Genomic DNA, 27,311 nt, shown 5'->3' with positions numbered 1-27,311 from the left:
TGGTGCACTCACATATTAAGATTTATTAAACTGGCATATAGGATGTTGTCCAGCTAGACAAACAATGGCTGTCTACCAATGGAAGAATTCAGTTCAGTTCACAAAGGTTGAATGTCTCAGCTGGTCTTCAGCATTACATACCAGAATCCTGAAGAAGCCGGCTTCAGTGCCAGTGAAGGAATGGATTTGCTAACAACAACAGCAAAATTTCCTTCTTCATCTCCTTTTTGTAGGCTGCCAGCAGAAAGTGTGACCTCCATTAAAGGTGTATCTTCCCACCTCAAAGATCCAGAGCTCAAAGGATTTACTTAAGAAAAAAAAGTCCCTCACAGTTGTGCCAAGCCATTGGGTTTTAGTTGATTCCAGATGTAGTCAAGTTGACAACCAAAAATAGCAATCACAGTGATTGTGGTTAACATTGCTTTTGGCTGGTGCCTCTACTTCTCTGTGGGTTCCTTTTGTAATGGTCCGGCCATCCTCAGCCGTGGTGCTGTCTCTGCACTGGACAGTATCTACAAAAAGAAAGAAACATCCCCTGTGCTAGTTCTTTGTGGAGACAGTCATACATCAGCACTAAGCCCCCAGGAGCTTCAAGAGCCTTCTGCACATGCCACAGTCCTGTGACCATGTATTTATCTCAGAGCCAGACCAGCAGAGAGGTGGCAGGGCCCCTGACCACTCAGGCCTGTGCAAGACCACACAAAGGGTGTGGATCCTGTCTCCCTGGGATGGCAATTGTGTGTTGGGTAAACCCTGAACAGAATTAAGGTTTTCTTACTAGGAAAAGAGGAGAAAGGAGGTAGAAGAAGAGAAAGTGGAGGCAGGAGAGCCACTAAAGGAGCAGGATAATGTCCTCGGGAAGACGATAACTGCGTTATAATTTTAACAATTATAATTAAAGCTGTGGCTTCATGTTGGTCCTCAAATGTCCTATCTCTCTGTCTTTGGGGCACATGGTACCACTGTACTTTTGGCTCCCTGGGGGCCATGTGACAGGATCTGCTCATGGTTTTTAGGAGAGAAGACATTTGTGAGTGCTGATGGGGTGTTTATGGCCAGGGCTAGTTTCTACATGGTTCTTTTCTTCAGTCATGAAGGCCAGCAGTTCTCCAACAATGTCCACCTGCCAGCCTCAACCATGGGTCCTCCAGGTCATCAACAGTGACAAACAGTGAGGTAAAGAGGAAGGAAAAAAATCACACTTGGCTATAGAGAGAGTTTGCTATGCCCAGGAAAGCACAATAGTTCACATCCACTGAATGCCCGCAGTGTTCTAGGCATGTGGTGATTAAAAATGATGCAGACTCCTCCCATCAGCCCACAGGATGCTCCTTCTTCTCCCACCTCCTCCCCACCCCAAATAACTTCAACCTAGGTATGTGCTCCAGTTTTGTTTTTTTTTTTTTTTCTGTTCCTGTGATAAAACACCAAAAGCAACTTGAGTAGGAAAGAGGAAGTCTGCCCAGGGAAGCCTGCTCAAGCAGGGACCATGGAGGAGCCCTGCTTGCTGGCTCATTTTCCCAAGCTTGCTCAGCTATCTTTTTTTGCAAACCAGAACCTTCCCATATCAAATATTAACCAAGAAAATGCCCCACAGATATAGATAGATAGATAGATATAGATATAGATATAGATAGATGATATATAGATATATAGATATGTAGATATGTAGATAGATAGATAGATAGATAGATAGATAGATAGATTATAGATAGATGATAGATAGAGAGATAGATAGATAGACAGATAGATAGATAGATACCCACTGACAAACTGATGAACACAACACCTCAATGAAGTTCCTTTTTTCCAGGTGACTTTAGTGTGTGTATGTCAAGTGGACAAAACTGATCGGCATAGGATGTGTCTGGATAGACAAAAGCCCAAGGTTGCCTGGCTTAGCAACACCTCAGAGTTCTATGCAGAGGCCAAGTGAATTGTGTGCCCTTGTCTACAGGAGTCTTCAGAAACTGCATTTGTATAGCAGTCATCAAGGTCAGAAAGGCCTTGATGAGGAGGAACAAGGAAATGTCACAGAGATAACATCCCCTCCCCTATCCCTTCTGTTTCTGTCTGTCTTTTATTCTAAGCTGCCTGTCCATGGGCAGCCTTGGCAGATAGAATGTGATTCCTTTAAAGAAAAGAACATGTTTGCCTCACTTTGTTAAGAGGAGATGCATCCTCCTCTGAACCAATACTTTCTTTCCAGTAAGGTCTCTCACAGAGCACAACAGGCAGCCTGGTGCTCATTACAAAAGATTTGAGTTCCTCACTGAGAACAAGTTTCTGCTCTCACAGGTCACACCCCTCTGCTACTGCTGTGAGTACAGGACTCTGGGGCTCTTTCCAGCACTCATGGTCCTGGGAGCTCCCTGGCAGGCAAGTAGATAGAGCAAATGCTCAGAGACTCAGGATCCCCAACTTCCGATTCTTCATAGGCATGAAGAGAGGTCTCTCTTTTAAAATCAATATTTGTGTATTTCTTACCTCTGGCCAATTCAGCTGATTAAAAGTCCCCAGGCTGGGCATGGCCTCAGCAATTCTCACCTGATGGAGACTTATCTTCTAAATGGTGACATGCACTTGAGAACTGGAACAAGTGGCCTGAAAAGACAATCTGAGCTTGCCACACATGCAGCTTTCTAGCCGACCCACCGAACTGGCTTTAAAGGCTAGTGTGTTCAAAGGCCCTGGGGCAGATTGAGTTTATAGCAGAGATATGCAGCAAAAGCAAGACAAGTAGAGAACATATGCAGTGACAGAGTAGACATCTGTGCCGAATGAGCGATCACTAGCCCACAGCGGTACACACAGCCGAGTAAACATGCAGGAACCAGATCGGTGTCAATCCCAATGAACAACCAGGGGCTGAGTGATAGAAATAGAAAACCAGGGTTTGGCAAGAACCACAGTGATGATTATTGCATGTGAGTATTATTAATTGTTGCTAAAATTAGTAGCATGCATAATGAGAAAAAGAATGATTATACAGACCCAAAATATCTCTCTCCCACCAAGAGAGAGAGCAGGGCTTGCAGGCTCCTTCTCCAGCAAGAGCTCGATGTAGAATCACCAGTCCTGGCAGAGGTTGGTAACTGTTCCTCCTGCTACAATGTACTTAATTAAGCACATCACCTCTGGCCCATCCTTGCCAAAATATAGAACCTGGATTCCAACATAAAAAAACATCATCGCTTAAAGCCAAGCTGGAAACTGTGCTATCAGATACCTCCCTGCATTCTTCCAGACAGCCATGGTCATGTACAATGAAAGTTCAAGGGGCACTCTAGGCTGAAGAAGACAGGGAGGTACTGCACTGAGGGGCAAACAAGCATGCCTGCACAGAACTGAGTAGCAGTGCACTTCCTGTTAAGTTCCTGGTTTTGATTCTTGCACCATGCTTGTGTAAGATGCTCACACTTGGGGAAGTTGGCCAAGCGGGTACAGGAAACCTTTGTGCCATTTTTGCAACTTTTTTATACATCTGAAATTATTTCAAAATAAAACTGTTTTCATTTGTTTGTTGTTGTTGTTTTGTTTTAAAAGGAGGAAAGAGAAAACAGGTCAGTATGTCTGCAATGTAGAAAATAAAGAGAAAAAGCTGGTAAGGACAGCAGCTGAAGACAACACAGTGGGTAGAGAAGATGTTAGGGATTGGGGTCTTATTTTCACAAGTAAAGGAATACTTTTGGTGCCTGTGTGTGTGCGAATGCCTCTGTGTGTGTGCCTGTATGTGTCCATGTGTGTGTGTGTAAGGCAGGCCACAGCCCCTGCTGTTGCAGAGAGTAGCAGGTAGGGATGTCAGTGACAGTGTCATAAGCTGCTGCAGACAGGGTGCTGCAAGCTTGGCTCTGTGGAATGACAGAAGAGATGAATACTGGGAACTTCTGGAAATGCAGGAAGTGAAATCACTGAGTGACATGGGCATAGAGAACAGCAGTGACGTGGGTGTAAGGATGGCTGTGCATGTCTGGCTTTTCAAGTCAAGGAGCAGGGAACAGATTCACCCAGATTAAGCAGACACAGAAAAACATGAGAGGTTGTGAACTCAGCCTGGGGAACTTCACCACTGAGGCACTTCTGGGACCCAGATAGTGACAGTAGAAAAGGCAGGTTGACTTTAGAAGCTTAGAGGCAAAGTCAAACAGGAAATTGGGAAATGATAAGTGAAATAAAATTACCCTCAAAGTAGCAGGAGAGCCAGGAACATGGGAGACATGTTAGGGTTCACCATAAAAAGTACAGTTATACACAAGCTATAAATAAGTTCTTCATAAATAGACAGGGATTGCTACAAGCACAGGTGGTGAGGGTCTCACAGGAAAATGCTACTGGAGAGGAGGTGAGGAGCATGGTAACAGTTTGGTGGACCAGCCTGGACCTGCATGGAGAATAGTGTGAGTGTTGACTAGGTTTTCTCAACATGACACAAACCTAGACATATCTAGGAAGAAGAAATTTCAACTCAGGAATTGTCTCTTTCAAATTGGCCTATAGGCAAGTCTGTAACACATTTTCTTGATTAATGTTTCATGTGGAAAGGCCTAGCTCATACATGGTGGGGTCTAGGCAGGTAGTCCTGGGTTGTATAAGAGAGTAGTTTGGGCAAGCCATGAGGAGCAAACAAGTAAGCAATATTCTCTAATGGTCTCTACATCAGTTCCTGCTCTGCTTCTATCCTACCAGAAGCTCCTTAAACAAAAAAGGCAAAAAGCTCAAAAGTAAATTCAGAAAGTCCCTGAAACTGACCAGATTCACTAAGCCCCTTCCTACCAGAGTAAGCAATAAAAAGCTGAGAGCCTCTGTCTGATAAGGAGTGTTGAACTTGTAAGAAAACTCTCAGGATCCAGCCACTTTCCCGGCCAGAGGATAGGTGTCCCATCCCCCCCCCCCCCCCCCCCCGGCCCGGGAGCACTTTGCCTGAGCATCCGTGGCAGACATCTTGGTTCCAGGACTCCTCCGAGAGTATTCTGCACAGGTGAGAGTGTGGAATACAGAACCTAACAGCTTCCGGGACAGGCTGAAGCAACTCAGCTTTGGGGACAGGTCCAGTTTTGGGCCTTCATTTTCGGCCAGGAGGGAGGTCCTAACGCCAGATATCAGTGCACCTTCCCTGTAAGAGGAGAGCTTGCCTGCAGAGAGTGCTCTGACCAGTGAAACTCAGAGGAGAAAGCTAGCCTCCCAGGTCTGCTGATAGAGGCTAACAGAATCATCTGAGGAACAAGCTCTAACCAGAGACAACTAAATCAACTAACTCCAGAGATTACCAGATGGCGAAAGGTAAACGTAAGAATCTTACTAACAGAAACCAAGACCACTCACCACCACCAGAACCCAGCACTCCCACCTCTCCCAGTCCAGGGTACCCCAACACACCCAAAAAGCTAGACCCGGATTTAAAAGCATATCTCATGATGATGGTAGAGGACATCAAGAAGGACTTTAATAACTCACTCAAAGAAATACAGGAGAACACTGCTAAACAGGTAGAAGATCTTAAAGAGGAAGCATAAAAATCCCTTAAAGAATTACAGGAAAACATGACCAAACAGGTGATGGAATTAAATAAAACCATCCAAGACCTAAAAAGTGGAGTAGACACAATAAAGAAAACCTAAAGTGAGACAACGCTGGAGATAGAAACCATAGGAAAGAAATCTGGAACCATAGATGTGAGCATCAGCAACAGAATACAAGAGATGGAAGAGAGAATCTCAGGTGCAGAAGATTCCATAGAGAACATTGGCACAACAATCAAAGAAAATACAAAATGCAAAAAGATCCTAACTCAAAACATCCAGGAAATCCAGGACACAATGAGAACACCAAACCTAAGGATAATTGGAGTAGATGAGAATGAATATTTTCAACTTAAAGGGCCAGCAAATATCTTCAACAGAATTATAGAAGAAAACTTCCCAAACCTAAAGAAAGAGATGCCCATGAACATACAAGAAGCCTACAGAACTCCAAATAGACTGGACCAGAAAGAAATTCCTCCCGACACATAATAATCAGAACAACAAATGCACTAAATAAAGATAGAATATTAAAAGCAGTAAGGGAAAAGGATCAAGTAACATATAAAGGCAAGCCTATCAGAATTACACCAGAGTTTTCACCAGAGACTATGAAAGCAAGAAGAGCTTGGACAGATGTTATACAGACACTAAGAGAACAAAAATGCCAACCCAGGCAACTATACCCAGGCAAACTTTCAATTACCTTAGATAGAGAAACAAACGTATTCCATGACAGAACCAATTTCACACATTATCTTTCCACGAATCCAGCCCTTCAAAGGATAATAACAGAAAAAAACCAATACAAGGACGGAAACCACGTCCTAGAAAAATCAAGAACGTAATCCCTCCAACAAACCTAAAATAAGACAGCCACAAGAACAGAATGCCAACTTTAACAACAAAAATAATACGAAGCAAGAATTACTTTTCCTTAATATCTCTTAATATAAATGGACTCAACTCCCCAATAAAAAGACATAGACTAACAGACTGGCTACACAAGCAGGACCCAACATTTTGCTGCTTACAGGAAACCCATCTCAGGGAAAAAGATAGACACTACCTCAGAATGAAAGGCTGGAAAACAATTTTCCAAGCAAATGGTCTGAAGAAACAAGCTGGAGTAGCCATTCTAATATCTAATAAAATCGACTTCCAACATAAGGTCATCAAAAAAGATAAGGAGGGGCACTTCATACTCATCAAAGGTAAAATCTTCCAAGAGGAACTCTCAATTCTGAATATCTATGCTCCAAATACAAGGGCAACCACAGTCATTAAAGAAACTTTAGTAAAGCTCAAAGCACACATTGCACCTCAAACAATAATAGTGGGGGACTTCAACACACCACTTTCACCAATGGACAGATCATGGAAACAGAAACTAAACAGGGACACAGTGAAACTAACAGAAGTTATGAAACAAATGGACTTAACAGATATCTACAGAACATTTTATCCTAAAACAAAAGGATATACCTTCTTCTCAGCACCCCATGGTACCTTCTCCAAAATTGACCACATAATTGGACACAAAACAAGCCTCAAGAGATACAAAAATATTGAAATTGTCCCATGGATCCTATCAGATCACCATGCACTAAGGCTGATCTTCAATAACAAAATAAATAATAGACAGCCAACATTCATGTAGAAACTGAACAACACTCTTCTCAATGGTCAAGGAAGGAATAAAGAAAGAAATTAAGGACTTTTTGGAGTTTAATGAAAATGAAGCCACAACATACCCAAACTTATGGGACACAATGAAAGCATTTCTAAGAGGAAAACTCATAGCTCTGAGTGCCTCCAAAAAGAAACTAGAGAGAGCACACATTAGCGGCTTGACAACACACCTAAAAGCTCTAGAACAAAAGGAAGCAAATTCACCTAAGAGGAGTAGTTGGCAGGAAATAATCAAACTCAGGGGCGAAATCTACCAAGTGGAAACAAGAACTAATCAAAGAATTAACCAAATGAGGAGCCGGTTGTTTGAGAAAATCAACAAGATAGATAAACCCTTAGCCAGACTCACTAGAGAGCACAGGGGCAGCATCCTAATTAACAAAATCAGAAATGTAAAGGGAGACATAACAACAGATACTGAAGAAATCCAAAACACCATCAGATCCTTCTACAAAAGTCTATACTCAACAAAACTGGAGAACCTGGATGAAATGGACAAGTTTCTAGACAGATACCAGGCACCAAAGTTAAATCAAGATCAGGTTAATGAGCTAAACAGTCCTATATCCCCCTAAAGAAATAGAAGCAGTCATTAATAGTCTCCCAACCAAAAAAAGCCCAGGAGCTGATGCGTTAGGTCAGAGTTCTATCAGACCTTCAAAGAAGATCTAATCCCAGTTCTTCACAAACTATTTCACAAAATAGAAACAGAAGGTACTCTACCCAACTCATTCTATGAAGCCACAATTACTCTGATACCTAAACACCAAAAAGACCCAACAAAGTAGAGAACTTCAGACCAATTTGCCTTATGAATATCGATGCAAAAATCCTCAAAAAAAAAATCTCGCTAAGCGAATCCAAGAACACCTCAAAACAATCATCCATCCTGACCAAGTAGGTTTCATCCCAGGGATGCAGGGATGGTTCAATATACAGAAATCCATCGACGTAATCCAGTATATAAACAAACTCAAAGACAAAAACCACATGATCATCTCGTTAGATGCAGAGAAAGCATTTGACAAAATCCAACACCCACTCATGATAAAAGTCTTGGAAAGATCAGGAATTCAAGGCCCATACCTAAACATGATAAAAGCAATCTACAGCAAACCAGTAGCCAAAATCAAAGTAAATGGTGAGAAGCTGGAAGCAATCCCACTAAAATCAGGGACTAGACAAGGCTGCCCACTTTCTCCCTACCTATTCAACATTGTACTTGAAGTCCTAGCCAGAGCATTTGACAACAAAAGGAGATCAAGGGGATACAAATTGGAAAGGAAGTAGTCGAAATATCACTTTTTGCAGATGATATGATAGTATATATAAGTGACCCTAAAAATTCCACCAGAGAACTCCTAAGCCTGATAAACAGCTTCAATGAAGTAGCTGGATATAAAATTAACTCAAACAAATCAATGGCCTTCCTGTACACAAAGGATAAACAGGCTAAGGAAGAAATTAGGGAAACAACACCCTTCTCCATAGTCACAAACAATAAAAAATACCTTGGCCTGACTCTAACTAAGGAAGTGAAAGATCTGTATGATAAGAACTAAAAGTCTCTGAAGAAAGAAATTAAAGAAGAGCTCAGAAGATGGAAAGATCTCCCATGCTCATGGATTGGAAGGATCAATATAGTAAAAATGGCTATCTTGCCAAAAGCAATCTACAGATTCAATGCAACCCCCATCAAAATTCCAACACAATTCTTCAACGAATTAGAAAGGACAATCTTCAAATTAATCTGGAATAACAAAAAACCTAGGATAGCGAAAACTCTTCTCAAGGATAAAAGAACCTCTGGTGGAATCACCATGCCTGACCTAAAGCTTTACTACAGAGCAATTGTGATAAAAACTGCATGGTACTGGTATACTGACAGACAAGTAGACCAATGGAATAGAATTGAAGACCCAGAAATGAATCCACACACCTATGGTCACTTGATCTTTGACAAGGGAGCAAAAACAATCCAGTGGAAAAAAGACAGCATCTTCAACAAATGGTGCTGGCACAACTGGCGGTTATCATGTAGAAGAATGTGAATTGATCCATTCCTATCTCCTTGTACTAAGGTCAAATCTAAGTGGATCAAGGAACTCCACATAAAACCAGAGACACTGAAACTTATTGAGGAAAAAGTAGGGAAAACCCTTGAAGATATGGGCACAGGGGAAAAATTCCTGAATAGAACAGCAATGGCTTGTGCTGTAAGATTGAGAATCAATAAATGGGACCTCATAAAGTTGGAAAGGTTCTGCAAGGCAAAAGACACCGTCAATAAGACAAAAAGGCCACTAAGAGATTGGGACAGGATCTTTACCTATCCTAAATCAGATAGGGGACTAATATCCAACATTATATAAAGAACTCAAGAAGGTGGACTCCAGAAAATCAAATAACCCCATTAAAAAATGGGGCTCAGAGCTAAACAAAGAATTCTCACCTGAGGAATACCAAATAGCTGAGAAGCACCTGAAAAAATGTTCAACATCCTTAATCATCAGGGAAATGCAAATCAAAACAACCCTGAGATTCCACCTCACACCAGTCAGAATGGCTAAGATCAAAAATTCAGATGACAGAAGATGCTGGATAGGATGTGGAGAAAGAGGAACAGTCCTCCATTGTTGGTGGGATTGCAAGCTTGTACAACCACTCTGGAAATCAGTCTGGTGGTTCCTCAGAAAACTGGACACAGTACTATTGGAGGATCCCGCAATACCGCTCCTGGGCATATATCCAGAAGATGTTCCAACTGGTAAGAAGGACACATGCTCAACTATGTTCATAGCAGCCTTATTTATAATAGCCAGAAGCTGGAAAGAACCCAGATGCCCCTCAACAGAGGAATGGATACAGAAAATGTGGTACATTTACACAATAGAGTACTACTCAGCTATTAAAAAGAATGAATTTATGAAATTTCTAGGCAAATGGATGGACCTGAAGGACTTCATCCTGGGTGAGGTAACCCAATCACAAAAGAACTCACTGATAAGTGGATATTAGCCCAGAAATTTAGAATACCCAAGATATAAGATACAATTTGCTAAATGCATGAAACTCAAGAAGAACGAAGACCAAAGTGTGGACACTTTGCCCCTTCTTAGAATTGGGAATAAAACACCCATGGAAGGAGTTACAGAGACAAAGTTTGGAGCTGAGACGAACAGATGGACCATCTAAAACCTGCCATATCTGGGAATCCATCCCATAATCAGCTTCCAAACGCTGACACCATAGCATACACTAGCAAGATTTTGCTAAAAGGACCCAGATATGGCTGTTTCTTTTGAGAGTATGCTGGGGCCTGGCAAACACAGAAGTGGATGCTCACAGTCAGCTATTGGATGGATCACAGGGCCCCCAACGGAGGAGCTAGGGAAAGTACTCAAGGAGCTGAAGGGATCTGCAATCCTATAGGTGGAACAACAATATGAACTAACAATACCCCCCCTGGAGCTCTTGTCTCTACCTGAATATGAATCAGAAGATGGCCTAGTCAGCCATCAGTGGAAAGAGAGGCCCATTGATCGTGCAAACTTTATATGCCTCAGTACATGGGAATTCCAGGGCCAAGAAGTGGGAGTGGGTGGGTAGGGGAGTGGGTGGGGGAGTGTGGGTGTGACATTTGGGATAGCATTGGAAATGTAATTGAAATAAATACCCAATAAAAAAAATGTGGGAAAAAATAAAAGACTCTCAGACCAGACCAGCTGCCTGGGAGAAGCAGAAACCAGCTAAGCTGCTTAGAAGAGGTTTAGACCAACTGTATCACATGGAAAGGACAGTCTTCAATCTTTTAAGCTGCCTACAGGCTGTGCAGTGTGTCCAGGTTCCCAGCTTTTATGAGCGGTCATCCATGCTGGGGTGGGCCTTGGTGATGAGTTGTCTTTGAGTCATTTCTGCTATGTAAGTAACCCTTCATCCATACTCCTGTAAATAGCCCTAATAAAACTATTGAACTCACGGGCCTGACTTTGGTGGTGCCCTTACTTTGGTTGTCATGAACTCCCTATCTGGAGTGAGGAGACATATGTGTTGCTTCTCTCCTGGAAAAGTTTTGTCACACAATAACATATGTATACATGTACGTGTGGAGACCAGAGGTCAACACTGGCTCTCCTGTTTTATTAATTTCCACCTTATTTTTGATGCAGGGTCTCTCCAAGGAGCCTAGAGCTCACAGGCCATCTTTTAGGCTGGCTGTCTAATATGTTCAGGGAACCCTCTGGTACTGGGATTACAGAACACACTGTCATGCCTGCTCTGACCTGGATACTGGGACTCTAACATAGGCTCTCCAACTTGTACAGTAGATACTTTACCCAGTGAAATACCTCCCAGACCCTCTTTAAAGACCTTTACCTCCTCTTCCCATAAAGCAAGACTAATTGAACCGTGGCCTCTAAATTTGACTAAATTTTATCCCAAGGCCCCTCTGTCTTAGCTTAGTCTGAGGACTCCCTTTAAAGTAAGCCTTTTTTTTTCATACCATTTCCCTCTGTGTATTTTTGAAGGACATTTCAAGACAACTTTTGGATAATATGTGCTCTTTGCCCAATGCCTTTGTGAATTAACAAGAAGTGGGACAAAGTCATGGATAATATACATTATGATAAATTATCATATATAAAAAGCAAAATATTATTGTCACATTTAACAAGACATGTATGGAACCTGAACAATAAAGACCTTGAAATGATGAAGAGAAAATATTTTAAACTTGAAAACTTGTAGATCTATACTAAAACCAGATCTCAAAGCTAACTATAAAATTAAAGAAATAAAAGTTGATTCAAAAAAATCTGAGAAGACTCTTTATATAAAATGTCAGGAGAATGACAAATTAACACACAAAAAAAATACTTAATGGTATTTGTTATCAAGGACCTGAAAATTAGACATGCAAAGGAAATCACTACATATTCATTAGAATGTCTGAAATTAGGACATATAAACTCCAAAGCCACGCTGGCAAGGATGCAAAATAATGGAAGTTTTTTACACATTGCTGGTGAGAAACAAAATTGTGTGTCCACTATGGGAAATGGCTTGACAGTTTCTTATAATCTTGAAGCTACCCTTTAAAGGATGTCCAGGAATTCTCCTCCTATTATTTACTCAGGAGAAATGCAACTGTGTGTCCACAGATCTGTGGGCATGTATTCACAGAACTTAATTCATCTTTGCTAGGAGATGGCTGTCTACCACCTTGAGCCCCCAGTATTTGTTCTAAGTCATGGCATACAGAACATTTGGAAATTCTACACAGCTCACTTAAGAGAGCCTATGCTTGCTCTGTTAACAGTAACCTTTTCCCAATGTCCTGGTGTTATCATGGTTCCAGGAAGAAAGACCTTAACTGCAGAATGTCCTTTGTGCTCCTCTCTGGACTATTTTTCTTGCCCAAACCCCAACTGACATCTAGTGACTATGACAAACTCCTAGGACCTTTCTGCGTACAGGGTTTTTGTTTCTGTCCCCTGACTCTGTGCTCCAACACCTTCATGGAACAGCATGTGAAAGGATTTAGATGTTTTAGAATAGAGACTTTATAAAAGCCAGGGTGAGCCAAGGAATCCAGTAACCACCAGGTCAGTGTCTCTGCAGGGAGCCTTTGCAGCAAGACCTTGCTTTGAGGAACAAGTGATCGTGTGCCCCTAAATAATCAATTGTATAAAATTTGCAATGGAATTTGTTTCCTTTTATTTCTATAGAATATAGTAGAATTAGACATTACTAATATAGTAGTATTAGCCTTCTGTTGTCTGGAGAGGGGGAGATCATGTCTCATCATATAGTTCAATCTGGCCCCAAATTTAAAAGCCTCCTGCCTTAGCCTCCCTCCTAAGTGTCAGGTACAATCTGGTCTTGGCCTGTGTCTGGAAATAGCATTCACTCAGGACTCTGGGAAGCTGGCTTAGTTGTACTTCAAGGCTCGGTTAAAAGGTGCCTTTCTGGGACAAATCTGTCCTGAGCTTCCACAGGAGAGATCCTGCCCTCCTTCTACATCTCCATACCTGTCGGGCCCACAGTGGTGATTCATCTGCCCTCTCTGTCCTCTCAAAATGCTTGTCAATGGAGGTCAGAGAGCATGTCTCTCAACTTTTATGGCCCTGTGACTGGCATTGTTCCTGACCTCTTATAAGCACTCAAGCATTTATTGCTGGCTGTGACAGTGTCAGTGCAGGGCTGCCATAGACAGAGAAGCTGAATCCAGCCTGCTTTTCTGTCTTACAGACACAAGAGAGCAAGGAGCTCTCATGTAGGTTAAGATGTGGTGTAGGTCCTACTATGCAGTGTTTGGCAGATGAGGACAGCCAGGGAGAAGGTTCACATTAGAATGAGTGGCACAGAGGTCTGACTAACAGTTAATTATTGGTATTGATCCTTAGCACCGTGTTTAGAAACATTGTCATTATGACAATGCTGGTTTCATTTCCAGGAGTTACTGTAACAAACCTTACAAATTGGGTGCTTTAGAACATCAGAAAAAAGTTTTCTCATTTTTCTGGAGGTAAGAAATCCAAAATCAAGGGACTGCCAGGTCCAAGTTCACTCTGGAGACACTAGAGAAGAATCCTGGTCTACCCAGCATCCATGGTCACTGACAATCTCTGGCAGTCTTGGGCTTGTAGTTCATCACATTGAAGTCAACCTCCCTCACCATCCATCCTTCAGTCTTATATGTCAGTTTATCTCTCTATATTCCTTACCCTTTTAAAATTATGGGATTTTTTGAGAATTTTGTATATGAGTATTATATTTCCATCATTTCCAGTCCTCCCTCTCCACCCTCCAATTCTTCTCTGTGCCCTTGCCTATCCTTTTTAAATTCATGATTTTTTTCTCCAATAATGATTTGCTATGGATGCACACATACATATGTATATAAATGCAACACGGTGAGTCCATATAGTGTTACCCATATAAGCACATGTCTAGAGCTGACCTCTTGGGACTGGTTAATCTAAGAGGTCTCATCACTGAAGAAGACTGATTCTTTTTCTTCCCACCACTGTTAATTGACTGCAGCTCATTATCTAGGGTAGGACATTGGGAGATCTCCCCATCTGTGTCAGCCTATCAGGTAGTCTCATCCTGGGCTCTTCTAGGTGATTGACATTCAGAGATTTCATGGGTACAGCTTCTCCTATCCTCTTCCTTTCTCCCTCTTCTTCCTCCTCCTCCTCCTCTTCCTCCTCCTCCTCCTCCTCCTCGTCCTCCTTCTTCTTCTTCTTCTTTTCCAGTTACTGGGATGTCTCCTTTAATGGATGATTCATCAGGTCTTTTAAAAATATTGTTATGTAAACTTCATGCCAGTTATTATCATATCAGTCTAGAATCCTATCTGAGACATGTACTATATTGCTTGTTACTAACCTTTAATTTTGTTTTAAAAAATTCACATTATGTCCTCTTCTGGAGTGTCTGAAGACAGCTACAGTATACTTACATATAATAAATAAATAAATCTTAAAAAAATTCATATTATAAATAATTAGATTCAGTTTTCTTTACATATTAGATTGGCATTTGAGGATTATATAAAATTGAATGTAATTAGTACATCAGTGAACATTTCTATTATACATTTGTTATATTGCCTTTTAAAGAGATTTTTGTTAATATATTAATTATGCATAATGAGTTTCATGAAGACATCTTCATATATGTATATATGTTTGTTGATGTCATTTGCCTATCACCTTTTGTCTTCCCCTCACTGATCCTCTTCCTCTTCCCGGCTAGGCTCCTTCCCATTTTTAGAAGTGAGTTTCTTTGGGAGTGCTTCCAGGAAGATGGGTGAGTGGACATATCCAGGAGTCTGGGCATCTCGTGGTGGCTATATCACTAAAGAAAACAAACATGTCCTCTTTCCCAGCATTCTCTTCTCTCAGGAAGATACGAGTGACTGGATTTAGATTACATCCTAATTCAGTATGACCACACCTTGACTGATTTCATTTACTAAGGCAGATTTCAAATAAAGAGGAGCTGGGGAGATGGCTTAGTGCATAAGAGAAGTTGTTGCACAAGCTTGAGGACCTGAGTTCAGATCCCACCTATAGCTGGACATGGCCACATGCACCTAACCCCAGCACAGGATGAGGGAGAAGATCACCAGGGTTTCCTTGCAGCAGCCTCATTCCAGCTTCAGTGAGAGGCACAGTGATAGAGGATTTCTGACATCCTACTTGGGCCTTTGCATACTTCTGCATAGGGCCATTTACCCTCTCACACACACACATGTGGATCCACCACACATGCATACATATGCATACACACAAAAAAGAAATGCATCAATTAAGTAAGTAAATAAATATCTTGAGGTTGTAGGTGAATATAGTTTTGGAGAGACACTAAACTACTATATATGCATGATTTCATCTAATACTCACTGACATTGTGGGAAGTGGTACTAATATAATTCCCATTTTATACACAAAGAAATGAAGTACAGAAGACTTAGATGACTACCAAGCTAGCACACCAGGAAGTGCCAGGAATTCAGATGTCTTTTCAGTCTATTTACCATGTTCTACCAACATCCCCTTAAAACTTAAAAAATAAAATTAAAAATTGTAAGCTCCATCATTCATTTAGAAAAGTTTTGGGAACTAAATTTATGCATAGAGACTATTGATAACCAGAACACATTTGCTGGTCACTGACCTTAAGCGGAGCCCTGCTGTTCTCTCAAATCTGCTTCATTCTCCTTCTGCACAGGTGGGAAACCTATGTTGAAATGCCTTGCTTATTGTAGTGGACGTAAAAGGTGAGGACCATAACAGACCCATTCATCTGGAGAATATACTTCTCATGAATGGTTCAATGCAGAGAACTGGCTGGGCACCTCTTCCCTCCACAGACAATGCTGGGCTTCTCTAGAGGATAGGACCACAAGGCTCCATCTTGGAAGCAGGGATGCTGGGCCTTCATCCTGCTCTTGTCAGCTGATAGAAGAGGGAAGGCATAAAACTCTGTTCCTTATAAATAACTCACTCTGTGGTGTTTTGTTACAGTTGTACTATCTGAGAAATGCACTTACCCATAAGTTTTAAGGATGCTTATTTCCAGTAGCAGATCATCTGCCACACGGTTCCATACCCAAATAGGTCTGGGACAGAGCGAGCCTCTCAGGAGTGTAGACAGGGCTGTGAGTAGAGGTACAGATACCACTGCTGCTCAGAGGAACCCACCCTGAACCTTCAGGACACAGGAACCAAGGGGCTGTCTGGGACAAGAGTCTTCTGGTCTTGGTCTGCACCCAGAGCAGATTGTGTACCGCAGAGCTACATACAGAAATACCACCAGGAGAGAGCTCGTCTCCTAGGAGTGCCTACACAATGTGACCCCAGATAAGGTACCACTTCTCTTCAAATTGTTGGCCCAAGAAGGACACTCATGAAACCACGGGAACCAAGGATCAGCTGGGTAAAGGATCCTTCTGGTCTCTGTCTGCACCCCAGAGCTAACCCTGTACCACAGCTCTCCATACCAAATTCCTTCCAGGGAGAACTGGCCTCCCAGGAGTACTGACACAAAGGCTTGCAGGAGGGACTAGCCAAAGTCAAAGACAGCAAGACCAGTTAACACCAGAGATAACCAGATGGCAAAAGGTAAACGCAAGAACATAATCAACAGAAACCAAGACTACTTGGCATCATTGGAACCCTGTTCTCCCACCACAGTTGGGAACCCTGGTTACCCCAACACAACAGAAAAGCAAGGCTGATTTAAAATTACATCTCATGATTATGACAGAGGAATTTAAGAAGGACATAAATAACTCCTTTAAAGAAATACAAGAGAACACAGGTAAGCAGGTAGAAGGCCTTAAAAAGGAAACACAAAAATCCCTTAAAGAATTACAGGAAAACAACCAAACAGGTAAAGGAACTGAACAAAACCATCTAGGATCTAAAATTGGAAGTAGAAACAATAAAGAAAACACAAAGGGAGACAACTCTGGAGATAGAAACCCTAGGAAAGAAATCAGGAACCATAGAATTCATTCACCAACAGAATACAAGAGATAGAAGAGAGAATCTCAGGAACAGAAGATACCATAGAAAACATTGACACAACAGCCAAAGAAAATGCAAAATGCAAAAAGCTCCTAAGCAAAAACATCCAGGAAATCCAGGACACAATGAGAAGACCAAACCTAAGGATAGTTGGTAAAGAAGAGAATGAAGATTCCCAACTGAAATGGCCAGTAAATATCTTCAACAAAATTACAGAAGAAAACTTCCCAAACCTAAAGAATGACATGGCCATGAACATACAAGAAGCCTACAGAACTCCAAATAGATAGGACCAGAAAAGAAATTCTTCCTGTCACATAATAATCAAAACACCGAATGAACTAAACAAAGAAAGAATATTAAAAGCAGTGAGGGAAAAAAGTCAAGTAACATATAAAGGCAGAACTATCATAATTACACCAGATTTCTCACCAGAGACTATGAAAGCTAGAAGATCCTGAGAAGATCTCATACAGACCCTAAGAGAACACAATTGCCAGCCTAGACTACTATACCCAGCAAAATTCTCAGTTACTATAGATTGAGAAACCAAGATATTACATGACAAAACCAAATTTACACAATATCTTTCCCAAATTCAGCCCTACAAATGATAATAGATGGAAAACACCAACACAAGGAGAACTCTGCCCTAGAAAAAGCAAGAAAGTAATCTTCTTTCAACAAACTCAATAGAAGATAACCATACAAACATAAATATAACACCAATAATAGCAGAGAGCATCAATAACTATTCCTTAATATCTCTGAACACCAATGGATTCAATTCTCCAGTAAAAAGACACAGACTTGATACATAAACAGGACCCAGCATTTTGCTGCATACAGGAAATACACCTAAGTGTCAAAGACATACTACCTCAGAGTAAAGGGCTGGGAAACAATTTTCCAAGCAAATGGTCCCAAGAAACAAGTGGGAATAGCCATTCTGATATCAGATAAAATCGACTTTCAACCAAAAGTCATCAGAAAAGTTAAGGAAGGATACTTCATACTCATGAAAGGAAAAATCTCCCAAGAAGAACTCTCAATTCTGAGCATCTATGTTCCAAATGCAAGGGCATCCAGAATACTCAACTGAGGAATACCGAATGGCTGAGAAGCTGCTAAAGAAATATTCAACATCTTTAGTCATCAGGGAAATGCAAATCAAAACAAGCCACTTCAACAATTCTACTTCACACCAGTCAGAATGGCTAAGATCAAAAACTCAGGTGACAGCAGATGCTGGTGAGGATGTGGAAAAAGAGGAACACTCCTCCATTGCTGGTGGGATTGCAAGCTGGTACAACCACTCTGGAAATCATTTTGGTGATTCTTCAGAAAATTGGACATAGTGCTACCTGAGAACCCAGTAATACAATTCCTGGGCATATACCCAGCAGATGCTCCAACATGTAATAAGGACACATACTCCACTATGTTCACGCAGCCTTATTTATAATAGTCAGAAGCTGGAAAGAACCCAGATGCCCCTCAACAGAGGAATGAATACAGAAAATGTGGTACATTTACACAATGGAGTACTACTCAGCTATTAAAAACAACTAATTTATGAAATTCTTAGGCAAATGGATAGAACTAGAAAATATCATTCTGAGTGAAGTAACCCAATCACAAAAGAACACACATGGTATGCACTCACTGATAAGTGGCTATTAGCCCAAAAGCTCAAAATACCCAAGATGCAAATTATAGACCACATTAAGCTCAAGAAGAAGGAAAACAAAAGTGTGGACACTTCAGTCCTTCTTAGAAGAGGGAACAAAATACCCATGGGAGGAGATACAGAGGCAAAGTGTAGAGCAGAGACTGAAGGAAAGGCCATCCAGAGACTGTCCCACCTGGGGATCCATCCCATATACAATCATCAAACCTAGACACTATTGTGGATGCCAACAAGTGCTTGCTGACAGGAGTCTGATATAGCTGTCTCCTGAGGGGCTCTACCAGTACCTGATAAATACAGAGGTGGATGCTCTCAGCTAACCATTGGACTGAGCACAGGATCTCCAAGGGAGGAACTAGAGAAAGGACCCAAAGAGCTGAAGGGGTTTGCAGCCCCATAGGAGGAACAACAAGATGAACCAACCAGTAATCCCCAGGTCCCCCAGGGACTAAACTACCAACCAAAGAGTATACATGGTGAGGCCCATGGCTCCAGCAGCATATGTAGCAGAGGATGGACTTGTTGGACACCAATGGGAGGAGAGGCCTTTGGTCTTGTGAAGGCTCTATGCCCCAGTGTAGGGGAATGCCAGAGTTTAGAAGAGGGAGTGGGTGGGTTGGTGAGCAGGGGGGGGGGAGGGGGGAAGGATAGGGGTCTCGGGGGGGAAAACAAGGAATGGGGATAACATTTGAAACATAAATAAAGAAAATATCTAATAAAAAAGAGTATGATTAAAAAAATAAAGATTCTTAGTTCCATATCAGAGTTTCCTTTGCAGAGAATCTGGATTTTGATGAATACCAGAAATGTTCTAGAAAGTACACTTAAAGTGAGATTTTGGAGATGAGGCAAAACACACAGAGACAGCAATATTACTGGAGGTTAGAGCATAAAATCCTCCCGAATAATATGTTTGGTGGTGTTCCTGGGGAAGGCTGAAAAAATTCTGGATATATTTACTATGTATAGCATGTGCTGGCTTCCTTTCCATTGCTGTTATAAACCACAAAGACCAAAATCCACTTGGAGGAAGAAGACTTTATTTCATCTCCTTCCAGATCACCGTACATCACTGAGGAAGTGTGAGCAGGGATGTAAGGTCGGAGCCTGAGCACTGTGAGTGAATGTTCCCTTTTGGCTCACTCAAGCTCATGCTTTGATAGACTTCTTGTAGAGCATTCAGCAGCACCTGCCTAGGGATGGTGCCACTGACAGTGGAATTGATTGGCCTTCCTACAATCCCGACAGACAGACACATCCACAGTTCGCTCTGCAGGAGACACTTCCTCAATGAAGCTTCCTCTCTCAGATGACTCCAGGCTGTGCCAAGTTGACAATTGCTCGTTAATTAAATAGTTGTGGTGAGGAAAGGAGCACTATTAGGATGACAAATGCTGAGTTCACATGTGCTAATGAATCCACCAGGCTTGGTGGCTTAGCATAGCATAGGATTATTTTCACCGTGTATTGTATTCTGTTGTCTTCGATAGGTGGCCTGTCGAGAGGAGCTCTACTCCATATAATCACTCAGGGGCCAAGGTAGATGTCTCCTGTTCTTTCTTGTGGTGATTCACACTAAATTCTCTGAGGCAATGTATAGAGCAGGGACATTCTATGATGATTATGCTACATCAAACAGCGTCTCTTTGACCTCAAGTGAGGCTAACAAAGATATTTGCTGAAACACAAGACTATCAGCTCTTATTTGGAAATGAATCTATGCTTTGAGCTTGCTGTATTACACTATTCCTAGGAAGATATTGCCAAGAGCTGAGCCAAGGCCCTGCCAGGCCACACTGCAGGTCAGATGCACTTGGCACCTGAAGACTTCTGTGGAAATCCAGGCTGAAAAATTCAGTCAAATTTCCTGTAAGTAATACAAGCTGGCAGGACTTTTAAGGACGTCCAGAAGCAGCCTTTGTGGATGCTGTGGCCAATGTCATCTTACAATCTTACAGCTTTTCAACAGGTTTCTCCAGCCTCAGGAGACCATTGTGATTTGCACATTCTATAGAAGGGCATTGTGGAAAGCATGAGGAATTTCCCTCTCTCTCTCTCTCTCTCTCTCTCTCTCTCTCTCTCTCTCTCTCTCTCTGTGTGTGTGTGTGTGTATACATGTGAAGGTACATGAGGGTGAAATCATAAGTTGACAAAGGGTATCTTCTTTAGTCACTCTCTATCTTATTTGAGTCATAAATGACTGAAGGGGGTATCAGGATCCTAATAATTTTTAAACCTCTTGGTCAAGAAAGCCAAGAAAGATAATTTTGGAGCCTATTATGTGAAATACCTAATAATCCACTTCTATAGTTGCTGAAAGGGGAGGTTCCAAAACCCTTAAGACCCTGTCCTGCCTATTCCGGGAAACCCCGATCAGCATTGGAGTTTGTAGGAAGATGGGAGATGGACACAAAAGAAGGTCAGCCATCAAATCACCTGCTTAGAAGGGCTGGGGGAGCATATGGGTGCCTAACCCCCCAGATTGCTCCCCATCCTTTCTTTTCTTTATTTATAACATGATCTAAAGCCCTGAGCACTCTCTGACCCATGTCCCTATCCTATCCTCATTCTGGAAACCCAGGCTTGGATTAGCAACACTGCATCCCATGCTCTTCATGTCAGCCTTGCTCCAGAGTCGATAAAAGTATTTACTCTAAACCAAGTGTGAGTAACCATGGCCCAAGAATTTGGATCTGGTCACTGTGAATTGCAGACAGGTAGGAGAAGCAGAGTGGGGGTGGCAGCTCTTCTCTCTAGGTTTCATATGTCCTGTTATATTCTTGGCCTTGGGTCAGAGGAAGCTAGGAGAATTCATAACTTTACTTAATAGTCACAAAGATGCGAGGTCAGGTGCAGATGTGAGCGGTAAAAGGCTGTTGAGGAGAGTAAAGATGGTCCAGAAGGATGTTTAGCTCTCGAGCTGCAGACTCCCACCTTCCACAATCATGAACTTCCAATCAGTTCCATTAAGCAATTCATCATAAATGTGGTTTTCTCAGAGAACTTCTGTTCAATACCTGCCACCCCCCCACACACTCTACTGTGACCACAAAGTAAACTGTTCTTGGGAAATATGCAACACCCCCATCCATTTTCTTACTCAGTCCATGCTGTGTAGTGATTTCCTCCAAGATAATCATTTCATCCTGCAGGCAAGCTTCTTCAGACTTAGATTTTGGATGCCTTTGAAGACTATCTATCTATGCAAAGTATATTTGAACTGTTAAGACTTGACTACTCTTAGCCATTTCTAACTGAAATATCTCAAAAACACCCTTTTATAATTAACTCAGAACCATGAGTTTGTTAGCTGGTCTTTAACTTGTATTGTTCATTGTTCAGCCATCCAAAACACAGTTTGTAATAGCAGTTATAGAAGGACTGGGTCTAAACTTTGTATTCTTTTTGTGTTGTATAGACACAATGCCTATCTAACAGTAACACTATTAATCTCAATTTTTGTATCAATATAAAAAATTCATACCATTGAGAACCTTAAATCTGTATCAAAATAAATTCTGTACCAATTTAAGAAATTATAACTCTAATTTTGTATCAATTATAAAGATTTCTACCAATATAAGATATAGCTATGTAATGTTTTGTTTAAGAGTAAATTTGATAACATATCCCTATTTGTCTATTCCTCTAATTTCTACGATATTACTGTACCCCTCTTTTTCTCTTCCACCCCTTCCCCTTTACCTAAGAAGGAAGGATAGAGAAGATGAAAGAAAGGTAGAAATCCCTGAGTTTAAGCTATTTCCCCCCCGCCCCCGTCCAAAGCTATAGCATTTGTAAAGTATTCCTTAAAATGACAACATATCCATAATTCATAAAATAACCAGAACCATTCACCCCAACATAAAGGACAAGGATGGTGATTTTTTTTTGTCTGCTTCCAGCTGAATTGGGGCAAAGAATTCCCTTTTGGGGCCCCAAAGGGAAATAGGAAAATGTTTTTTTTTTTTTTTTCAAAGGAGGGCTAGTTGGCATCATTTCCTTTCCAGTCATTATGTGTTGAGAAAGTTCATTGCTTAGCTGACATCTTGACTATAACAGTGTGAAAGGCTGGATAGGCAAGCTAGCTGTTCTGGAAGCAAGTCTTTAGAAGAAACAACTTCAATGTAGTTGAGGTAGAATCAAACCAGGAGCTGAATGGAAGATACTAGAATCTTAGAATCTCAGAGTGTGAATCTTGTCAAGGCTGTCTTTTCCTTCTTTCATCTTATAGTATACAAAACTTATAAGCAACATATAGTTCTGCAAAGACATTTATATGGAACATGTAGGGTGCATAGATTGATTAATGAAAATCAAAAAGGAAAGACAACTGTCTTTCTTTAGAGGTTAGTGTGTTCACCTAATCAAACTACGATATAAATTTCCATTCATGCTCTCTTGTATGTAGTAACAAGTCATGAGAATTTTATACCCAGTAAGTGTTATTGGCTGTGTGTAGACATCTTAATCTCAGCTGGTTTCAGGGCTCTCTCCGTATATATAGAGACATAAACATCATCATATACAAATTACCGATCTTGTTGATCTTGTTAGTCTCCCTCTTCTCCGTAGTCAAGAACTTCAGGAGGTCTCCCTTTGTAATGTCTGATTTTTATCAATTTGGAAGGAACCTATAGCTTTTCTTTTCTTGTGGAAATATAGGCATAACCCCTCCCCAGTGTAACACAATTTCTGTTTTGCATTCTGATGTCAGAATATCCTTCATATAAACAGGCTGGATTAGTTGAGTATTTTTTTCCCACAGTTCAGTGTCTTGAAGCTGTAGTGTTTTGTTCATTAGCATTTAAAAATTTTAAGGTTAATAAAACACTATGTAATCCAATCCTGGTTTTTTTTTTTGGACCTCTTTTGGTTTTTTGAATTTTCTATAGAATTTGTCTCAGCCTCGTTATCTGGTCTCATAACATGTTTTTTTTTTTTTTTTTTTTTGAGTAGTGATGTTTATTTGTCCTGAGGAAGAGAATTCTCCCTGCCTGGCATTGGGGCCTACAAGAGTCCCCCTGTGGGAGTTTTTTGGTAAGGTGTCCCATTTGTCTATTGTTGCTCTACATTCCCTAGCCAATGTTGGCCTTTGCCACATCTCTGACATATTCTAGAAGGCATAGGCCCCCTTTTGAGATTAATTTGGTTTTTCTGTAGTTCATTTTGTGATGACCCTGTTCACCACAACATTTGAAATTTTGGGTTATCCTTAGGTCTCTGGTGGCAGCTTCTCCTATTAAGGTCATATCAGGCAAACAAGGTCTAACATCAGCTGTATGTCTAATCCACTCATCTATTGATGTTGGCCTTGCTTTCAGTGGTCTGATTACTTTCTTGTATTCAGTATTTGCATTTTAAAGGCTAAAGACTTGATTATTGCCTTTTTTTTTTTTTTTTTTTTTTTTGGCTGTTGGATCTGAAGTACTCCTTTTCACAGCTGAGGTTAGTTAGCCTTTGCAAAATTTCAGGGGATTGTTTCCTTTAGATATTGAATGACTGGCAGAAATAGTTCAAGTCTTTTCCCTGATTCTGCAATGTTGTCCCAAGCCTTTATGGTTGTTAATTGACACAATGTCAAAGTTTCTTCATCATATACAGCCTTCATCTCTACCTCAGCAAAGCGACTATCACCAAATAGCTATCTTTCGAAAACTCTTTACCCCTATCTCTATTTTGTCATAATATCTTCACCTCTTCTCTCCACCATGAGAACCATTGTAAATGTGACATAGGTTCTAATATTGCTTTTGCCATATCCTTCCAGTCTTGGGGGATTATTCTATCTTTAATAGCCAAAGAAGTCAGGATTTAAACATTTTTTGAATGTGGGAGCTGAAGGGATGGTTCAGCAGTTAAGAGGTTATGAGTCTGTGCCACTCTTACAGAGGATCTCAGTTTGGTTCACAGCAGACATATAGAATGGCTTACAACTAATTGCCTATAATTTCAGTCCCAGGGGAACTTGATGCCCTCCTGCCCTCATGAGAAAACTACATTCACATGCACATATTCACACAAAGACACACATACATATAATTGAAAAATAACAAAAATAAATCTTTAAAAAGTTACAAATACCAGTCAGCCATGATTACACATGTTTAACCCCCACTGTTGGGGGGCTAAAACAAGAGGACCATGACTTTTAGGCCAGCCTGGGCTATATACGGCAACCTTGCCTCCATAAATTGCTAATGTAATACATGACTGTTTAAAACCTTCAAATAAGAGAAGATAATAAATAAATATTGATTTATCTTATGCCACCTGTGGTGGTTAGGTTTAATAGTCAACTTGATCCAACTTAAGAATTGTCTATAACAGATTGGTCTGTGGCTATATCTATAGGGTATTATCTTGATTGTTATTGATGTAGGAGGACCTATCCACTGAGGGCAGCACCATTCCCTAGGTAGAGGGCCCTGAACTCTATGAAGACTCATGTATGGATGTCCATTCCTAATTCCTGGTCTTTCACTTAAGTGCTCTCTCCTCCCAGACTATCTACTCACTCCATTACTTTGCCACCTCCATTCTCTCCTATGAAACTTTGCTGACTGTGAGGAGCGGGTGTGGCAGCAGTCCCAAGAAGGCGCCAGGGACTGCAGCTAAGTCTTATGACTTGCACCTGACTTCCTCATACACCTGAAAATAAGCCACAACCATCGTGAGAGCTGAGCAGGTGCACCAGGATACTGGCAAATCCATTTTGGTGGAGACATGCCCTTGCTGCCCTGATTAGCTGAAGCTGTGTGCCTGGTGAGGTGACGTGGCCTGCCGTGAGTGGATGGGGACTGAGAGTATATAAGAGTGAGAGGCCTGAGTGAAAGAGAGAGATAAAGTTGAAGCGAGAGAGATGAAGACGGAAGTTTGCTGAATACACTGCTGTTAGAAGGACTGGTGGTTGTGTCGTTCTTGCTGGTCGAGAGCGGACACGACAGCTGACCACCATCTACTGTGGCCACACACTGTCTCCTGTCCACTGCCTGTCAACATGGGAGACCAAGTCCTTCTATCCCCTCCAGATCATCAGCCCTCATCCCGATCTCCCAAATGGCAGGGCCCTTTTAAGGTAATCCTCGTGACCCCTACAGATGCTAAACTTGAGGAACTCTCTCATTGGGTCCATCTGTCTCACCTCAAACCTTTCATTCCTCCAGCTAAAAATGACTCTTCTTCATACACGTTGAACCAAACAGAACCATGCTATGTTAAGTTTCAGAAGATGTGGAGACCACTCATCTTGTCCCCAATTCCAGAAAATGAAACTCCACTCCAGCAGCTGAGCTCAACCTCACTGGATTAGACACGGGTTTCTCGTCTTCTCCCTGCTGTTCATTTCCATCCATGGTAGCCCTTACATCTGGAAATTAGAGATCCAAGAACCCCTCCCCCCACAGATAACAAACAGTCTTTCCAAATAGGATCAGGAAACTGCTCCATAGCCGGATGCCAGGAACCAATCCAAATTGCTATCATTCCTGTATCTGTTACCCCATCTAAATATTATGATCTCTATACTTGCTTTCTCTTTGACCAAACAAAAGATTATTGTAGAAAATGGCCAGACGAATATGGGGGCTGCCCATATTGGTCTTGTCAGATATACATGTTAAAATCATGGGTCAATCATTTCTTCTATCAACACTGCAAGGCAATCTTTCTATATATAAGACCCATAGGATTCCAGATGGAAGACAGGAGTTTTTGGTAAGCTCTACTGTAAAAATCAGCTCGGCTTCCCAGTAAGTACCATCCATATCCAGAGAAAATATGTCTCAATTGCCCAACCCCCAGATATCAGAAAAGTAGGAGAGATAATTGAACACTCTTCCAGGGTCCTTACCTCTTTGACATTACCCCTCATAAACGGCACTAACTTGCCATTTCACCTTTTGCTTCAGATTTTTACCTCAGCATACCAACTCCTTAATGGCACCAGGCCTGGATGCTTTAAAGATTGCTGGCTATGTGTACCCCCTGGAATTAACTGACCCTTTGTCAGCTGCCCTGACTCCAATGTTGTCATGACTCCATACCTTACCTCTATCCCTCTCTTTGGTGTGGCAAACTGTTTTAAGACCTCTGGGACACGTTCTGTAGGAACACTAAGCTCCCTAGACTTCAATAGAACTATAACCCCCCACCCCCTTTTAAAATATTTATTTATTTATTTATTATATGTAAGTACACGCCCTATAGTCTAGAACACGTCAGTTCTTTATGGCACTCAGGCATATCATTGCCTACCCACCAGCTGGTCAGAAGTTTGCACGTTGGTACTCCTTTTCTCTGAAATAGGAGTAAACAAGCCCCTGCCAATCCCAGTTGTAGATCTGATAGCTGCCCAACATAAGAGCA

The 27,311-nt window shown here is 41.4% G+C and overlaps 1 long non-coding RNA gene across 3 annotated transcripts in view; it reads right to left on the bottom strand.

Annotated features, from left to right (window-relative positions):
- The window catches only part of Gm41659, a 42,495-nt gene continuing 15,184 nt past the window's right edge, over window positions 1-27,311 (bottom strand). The window contains exons 2-4 of one of the 3 annotated variants that reach the window (XR_877157.3): window positions 2,995-3,165; window positions 2,488-2,604; window positions 1-512 (exon numbers count right to left, since the gene is read on the bottom strand). This is a non-coding gene — a long non-coding RNA (predicted gene, 41659). Of the gene's footprint in view, window positions 513-2,487; window positions 2,605-2,994; window positions 3,460-27,311 lie in introns of those variants that run through there. The other 2 variants (XR_877156.3, XR_877158.3) reach the window with 2 other exon arrangements.

The sequence above is a fragment of the Mus musculus genome, chromosome 18, assembly GCF_000001635.26.
Source record: "Mus musculus strain C57BL/6J chromosome 18, GRCm38.p6 C57BL/6J".
Classification (NCBI taxonomy): Eukaryota; Metazoa; Chordata; class Mammalia; order Rodentia; family Muridae; genus Mus; species Mus musculus.
This window is presented reverse-complemented; position numbering and strand designations above follow the sequence as displayed.